The 6,879-nt window shown below is 39.6% G+C and overlaps 1 non-coding gene across 1 annotated transcript; it reads right to left on the bottom strand.

Moving 5' to 3' along the window:
* Window positions 1-411: 411 nt before the first annotated feature.
* Window positions 412-595, bottom strand: LOC116484377 (small Cajal body-specific RNA 16). Its single transcript, XR_004252550.1, has one exon. It is a non-coding gene; the product is annotated as a small Cajal body-specific RNA 16 (non-coding RNA).
* Between the last annotated feature and the right edge of the window lie 6,284 nt (window positions 596-6,879).

The raw sequence follows: 6,879 nt of genomic DNA, 5'->3' as shown, positions 1-6,879 counted from the left end.
TCTAACAGTTCTCATAAGATGTCTATCAGTGGACCACACAATGAATAGCCTGATGCACAGGACCCAGGACACGGCTCTGTTAAGTCAAGTCTAATGGTAGCACTGATTTAGTGAGATATGTGCTACCAAAAAACTATGCAGAGTGCTAGCGGTAGCGACAGTAAGTGTATATACACTTACATATATACAAGTATACACTGAGAGCCAACTTTGTGCCAAGTACTATATTGGCTGCCTCATTCATTCACCAAATAATTATTGAACAAGAAACTATGAATGTGAAAGAACTATACACCAAAAAAGGCCCATCTTATTGTCTGTACATTTAATTTTTTTAGTTTAAAAATGTTTAAAATAAAAAGCAAAAAAAAATCAATCTGTTCTAGAGACTTGCACTTTTTTGTGGGGGGGTCCTGTTTATAGTATCATACATGATCAAACTGCCGCTAGAATGTTCACACCTGTTACTGCAAATTCAAATCCCAGGAAAGACTTCTCCTGGGAATTTACTTTAGGTCAGGGTTGGGCTGCCTGGTACAAGGCTGCACCCACAGCTGGACAGGTTCAGCCACAGAGGAGTCTTTCCCCAGACCATGAGAGTTCCACTTCTAACAGCAGGGTAGCTCGTATCAGAATGTTACTCCTGCTACCAATTATCAACTCTCATCAAAATATTTTAAAAACTTGGAGGCACTAGAAAACAATCTACTGTGTGCCAGATACAAGTGTAGGCATGAATACACTTCAGTGGGAAAAGAAAAAATTCATGGCTTCTTTAATATATATGCCTGTAGCATACATCCACAATTCTCATCATATTAAAAATCAATCATAGATAGCCTCACTTTAAAGATGAGGAAACTGTTTCTGAGATGTTAAGATATTTGTTACGCAGACCCAGCAGAGCAAATATTTGAACTCAGGCCACCCCCAGGCCCTCCCTGCTCTACAATGAATAATGGGGGAAACTCAAGGGAGACACAGAGCTCTAGGTAGACCTTCTGAAAGAGGCAATGAGTTTTAACTGAGAAAAGTTAGCAAGGTAGAAGGAAAAAAGGAGAATCACAATTGAAATAAAGACCTTCCAGCAGAGAGGAGAGCTTATGTGGAGGCAGGAGTATTATATAGGATGGTGAACAGAAGGAATTAAGAGCGGATCCTTTTATCTGCAATGAAGGGCAGTCACAGCAAAGTGGGAAAGCAGGAAGCAGCATATGCATGGGGAGAATAACTCATGGATATATGCACGAAGCACTAAGCAAATGGGTTTCAGGGAAAGACAAAGCAGGCTTGGGAGATTCATTTCTGAGATCCATTTTATGCATGTTCTTCTAGTCCTCTCACCTCCTGTAGTAATTAATGTCCACCAAGTTTGTTTTGTAGCTATTTACACACCTTCAAATGAAACCTGTTGATGTTTTGAACATTTATTTAGGTGGTCTGTTATTATTCCACTATCCACATGTCATCTGCATCTTGGCACCTCAACAGCCTGCATCATTTGCAAGCAAGAACTGTGTGGGTGGATTTCACAGAACAGCCCCTCATTATTTGTTGATTTGGTTCAAAAATGACTGAAGTGTCAATATACTTTGCAAGGACGTTATTAGCAATGAAAATGTGAAGTTACTTCTCACTGGTGATGAATAGAACAAACACAACATGTCCCTTATGAAGGTGCTCAGTAACATTCATATTTGTAGAACCCAATTTGAAAAGCAGAGAGAAACAGAACTAGTTCCTAATTGGACAGGTTTCCTTATTACATCTTGACAGAGCTAATAATTTTGGTCATAATTTCTCATACAAATCTTAAGATGGTTATATGGAATTTAAAATCATCTCTAAAATTCTATCAACTAAATATATTTCACCAACTCCCTTACGTGTTCCCTTAACCATTGAATAAGAGAACAAATGAGATTTATCACAATATATTTTAAAATCATGTACAATAGAAAATAGCATCAAGGTGACCTCCAAGGAAGTGGATTCTCTTTGTGTGCTGACTGGAGGTGTCGAGAGAATATTGATGTCAGTTTGGTTTTTTGCAGCAGAAAATGTACATAGTAGTCACCAAAAAGAGAAATACAGACTCCCCAACTTGCAGTGTAACATCCCATTAAGGAGGTGTAATTTCTTAATTCCCTCAGTACCTAAATCCCTGTATGAAGTATCCACTCTCCACAAAGAGGAATGCTACCAAATTTGGCACAGTACCTTAAACCATGTCGAGTATATGGCACAATTTGCCATAAGGCAGACTTCGGCCCCTGCCATAGAAAACTCAATTTTAGCTGTGTACATACAGAGCAAGCCACTCACATTGGGAATGAGGGTGGAGAAGAGATGAGTTAGAACCTTTTGGGATTATATTGAGGCTATTTGATGGCTGCTTCTCACCAAGTTGACCTTAATGTTCCCCTCAGATTGATTAAATGTTAGACAGACTTCTACCTGCTCACAGGTCTCTGACTTCCCTTAGAGCATTTACTTTATATAATTTGCAATTGGAGCTGGGCATGGTGGCTCATGCATGTAATCACACTTTGGGAGGCCGAGATGGAAAGATCCCTTGAAGCCAGGATTTCAAGACCAGCCTGGGAAATATAGTGAGACCCCATCTCTACAGAAATTAAAAAAATGTAATAGCTTGGCATGATGGCATACACCTGTAGTCTCAACTACTCAGGAGGCTGAGGCAGGAGGATCCCTTGAGCATGGGAGTTTGAGGCTACAGTGAACTATGATCTTGCCAAAGCACTCCAGTCTGGGTGACAGGGTGAGACTCTGTCTTAAAAAAAAAAAAAAAAATTTCAATTGCACATTTTTATATGCCCCTTTGAGATGTAAATGTTTTAGGACTGAAGAATGTCTTTCTCAAGGACCTGGAAACCATCCCTTTCAAATGTAATCATCAAGAAAGATACTCCTCCTATCTCCAAGTCTCTGTGGAAGGGTAGGAGCCTAACTTCCAATATGGACAATTAACAAACACAGATGGCCTAATCACATTGACCAACCTCCTGCTGGGTTCTTCCACAAGATGATCGGAGAGCACTGGGAGAACGGAAATAAGAAGTCTAATAGAGCATCCATGCTTTCCGAGGTTCAAAATTAGACTTACCAGTTGGGGTGGACCAGGGAGGATGTGACCAAGACACAGTGGCATGAAAAGACAAAAGGCCCTATGAAATAAAATTCCCTGGAGATTCTGGGCTGGTGACTCAGGATCAAAAACTAAGAGTTTGGGGCAGGAAGAGCATATGGCTATGTCCCGTGCTTTGGGAGACAATGATCAGCCTTGTGAGAGTCCCCTAAGAGAACAGTAGTCCTAGAGTCCAAGCTTGGGCACACCGTGTCTTGTGCAAGGACCAGGCACTATAAGCATCGGGAACCAACAGCAACAGCAACACCTTGTTGTGGCTCTAAGAGACAATGGCCATGGAAGACTCTGGCTTTTGATAGAGAGGGCTGGTTCCCCTCATTCAAACAAATGAGCCCCAGAGTTTTTAGGCAGTTGGAGGTTGAGATGCGGGATAGGTGAACTTCAAGTGGAAGATAATGGACTTCCTGCTCATAGCACAGCTGCTCAAACAAGTGATTTTTAAAAGTAAAGAGATTTTAATGCATTTAAAGAGGAAAGTACACCAACATTTCCGAGCTGGTCATCCAACATAGTTTTTGGATTTTTTTTTTTTTTTAATGAAAATAGACATGTGACAAAAAAGTACTTCTCTCTTTTCTAGAGACATAGAAGAAATATTTTTGAAGGTGTAGAAACCAGTTCTCAATCACAATTGGACGGGTGGAGATGGAAGTTTTCAGCTGGAATAATTTCCAAGCTCATATCTTCTCTCTACCGGATATGACTTACTTTATCATAACAATAACACTGAGAGCCCTGACTAGGGCTCTGGGAAACCTCTAAGAAGCGCCAGCTGTTCAGTTACTTTGGCCATCAAGTAGTTGAAGGAGGCAGCAGGCTTAGAAGCAGTGAATCTGCCTTGGCCTCAACAAGGTTCTCTGCTTCAGATGGAATTCTTAAAGTTACCTCAGATTTATTAAGTAATAATAGGCAGACTCAAATTACCAGGAATTTTATTTTTAACTTAACAAGTCTTATCACACAGATAAGACATCTTTATAGAAAAATTATAAAAGAAAACATCCCATAATCTCACCACTCATTAATAAGCACAATAGTATTGTCAATATTCTAATGTAGATATTTCTAAACTTTTATATAAATATATACTTTTAACAAAGTAGATTCACAATGTATATCCCATTAGGTAAACTTTTTTCTCTTAGTACATCAAAGTTTTTGTTGTCATTGTTTTGTTTTTGTTTTTTAGAGATAGGGTCTCACTCTGTCACCCAGGCTGGAAAGCAGTGGCACAATCATACCTCACTGCAGGCTCAACCTCCCAAGCTCAAGTGATCCTCCCATCTGAGCCTCTCAAGTGGTTGGGACTACAGCTAGGCATGGTGGTGCATGCCAAATTACTATTATTAATATTTATTATTGGGTTTTTTTTGTAGAGACCAGGTCTCTCTATGGTCCCGAACTTCTGGCCTCAAGCGATCCTCCTGCCTCAGCCTCCCAAAGTGCTGGGATTACAGACATGAGCCACTGCACCCAGCCATAAAATCTTTTCATAGGCAATAAATATAGATATGCTACATTACACTAACTGAACACAGTAGTTTGAGAAATTTCTACAGACTCTTTAACAACTACTCAGACATATGTATATACACAGCAACATGCACAATATTTTCATTTTTAACTTATGGAATTTAACTCTTCTTTGTGACACAGCTGTACCATTTTGTGAGTCTGCACTAAGGGTACATGTGACAATGGGGAGTTGTCATTTCTTTATCTTTTTTTTATGCCTTACAACTCACTCTCCATTCCCAATCACTGTATCAAGAAGAAAGGAGAGTCTCACACAAAGCATTCAAATATCCCATCGTTCTGCAGTCATTAGTAAGAGGCATATTTCAATGTGACAGCTGGATGACATCTCACCCTCTCTATTAGGATGGAGAGGAGAGGATGCCCATTTCCAGGAGGAGAGCTGCATGCCTGATGTGTGAAACCTATCAATTGATCTTTTAGACCCCGTCTATTACTTTACATCATCTGCACTCTGTTAAATCATTTCACCCCCACTAGACAACCAAGTAATATCTCCACCAAACCTCAGCATGCTCTGTTCTCCAGCCCCACTTCTACTGCTGGGTTGTCTTAAACTTTCTTAAATTGAAAGACAAGAAACAAGCTTTCACTCCCAGAAGCCGTTAGGCCTCCTGCTGCTTTCGAATGAAGCATCTCTGACCCTTATCATAAATATATTAAGCAAAGAAAGGTTAAAAATCCACTGAGGGGAACATGGTCAGCCATGAGTCATTTATGCCCTGGGGTGAAATGAGAAGTCATAAATTAAGGTAAATCAATTCCAATGGTGTATCAGAGGAGAGGAAAGACATGAAAATCTCAGCCTGCCTCATTACTAATATAGGATCTGTGTGTGGTGAATAAGTCTCCAAAGATGTGGAAGTAAGTGGAGAGAGGAAGAGAAGCTGCTCTGAGAGGAATGGGTAGGGATACTTTAGCCAGCAATGATTTCAGCATAATTATTGTGATGCATAACCAAATAGAAGAAAGTGAATTTTTGAAACCACTCTACTTGAGCTAAAGCTACTTTCAAGCCCCCCTTGAAAACTAATTTCAAGCCCTCTGTTACATGTGCATATGACAGATGTGGGATTGATTATACATTCTGTGACTCTGCCATGCATTACCTAAGATGACCCCAAACTCAAAGGCCCTTATGCCTTCCAATGCTCAGCTGCCATTCACCACTATTTCTTGGGTGAACTGACTTATTCAATGGCATAAGAAAAATCTCCGGCTCCTGGACTCTTACATAGCCTTCCTGCCATTCAAAAGTTCTCTTATTAGTCATATTGACCAAAAAAAATGCACATGCTATGAGTACATTTAGTTATTACCTATTAATCAAAATGTGGCCCCTGTTCCTGCCCAACTCCCTATACCTCTGTTTTACATTCTTTCAAAAAATTTTTATTAATAAAGGCAATTCATCAAGTGTAAAAATAAATGCAACCATGCCTTTTAGATGTCTTCCATGTAAAGCAATTCACAAATCAGACAAAATACTATATGGGATTAAGTTTCCAGATGAAATCTGATGAGAAGCATTCAAATCTACACATCTGGGAATATCAATGAATTCCAAGTAGGCAGAGGCCACAATTAAAGTTTCAGCCTCTTGAGCTGTTTCATTGGTCTGTAGGCTCCATGAGAGTTGAAACAGTGTCTGAGTTGTTTACCACTGTATCCCCAGCACCAAGCACAGTGGCATAGAGTGAATATTTACCAAATAGTGGTATGTAGAACAGAGGAAGGAAAGGAGGGAGAGAAGGAGGGAAAAAATAGAATGATTGGAGGAGGGAAGCACAGGAGTGGAGCAAGCCACATGACTTTTTCTTTAAAAATAGCTACTTCGTTCTTTTGGTGAAAAATGATTCATAATTATTGTAAAAATTTGAGCCATGCAGAAAAATACAAAGAAGAAAGAAAATTACCCCAAACCTTGTCACAAAAAGTATCATTAGCATTATATGAAAAATTTTCAGCCATTTTCTATGAACATATACAAATAAAAGCACTAACACACTTATATCATCATCTTATAAACCTGAATCATACTGTGCATTCTATCACTTTGATTTAAGCTAGCCCAAATGAGCCTCCTTCCCCAGCAGTCAGTTTTCTGATCTTGGTAACTAAAATTGAACACATTGAAATGTAATGACTGTGGCTCTGTCACTGGGCCTCTCAGG

The sequence above is a fragment of the Hylobates moloch genome, unplaced genomic scaffold, assembly GCF_009828535.3.
Source record: "Hylobates moloch isolate HMO894 unplaced genomic scaffold, HMol_V3 SCAFFOLD_15, whole genome shotgun sequence".
Lineage (NCBI taxonomy): Eukaryota > Metazoa > Chordata > Mammalia > Primates > Hylobatidae > Hylobates > Hylobates moloch.
Note: the sequence above shows the minus strand (reverse complement) of the source record. Positions and strands in the feature narration are given on the sequence as shown.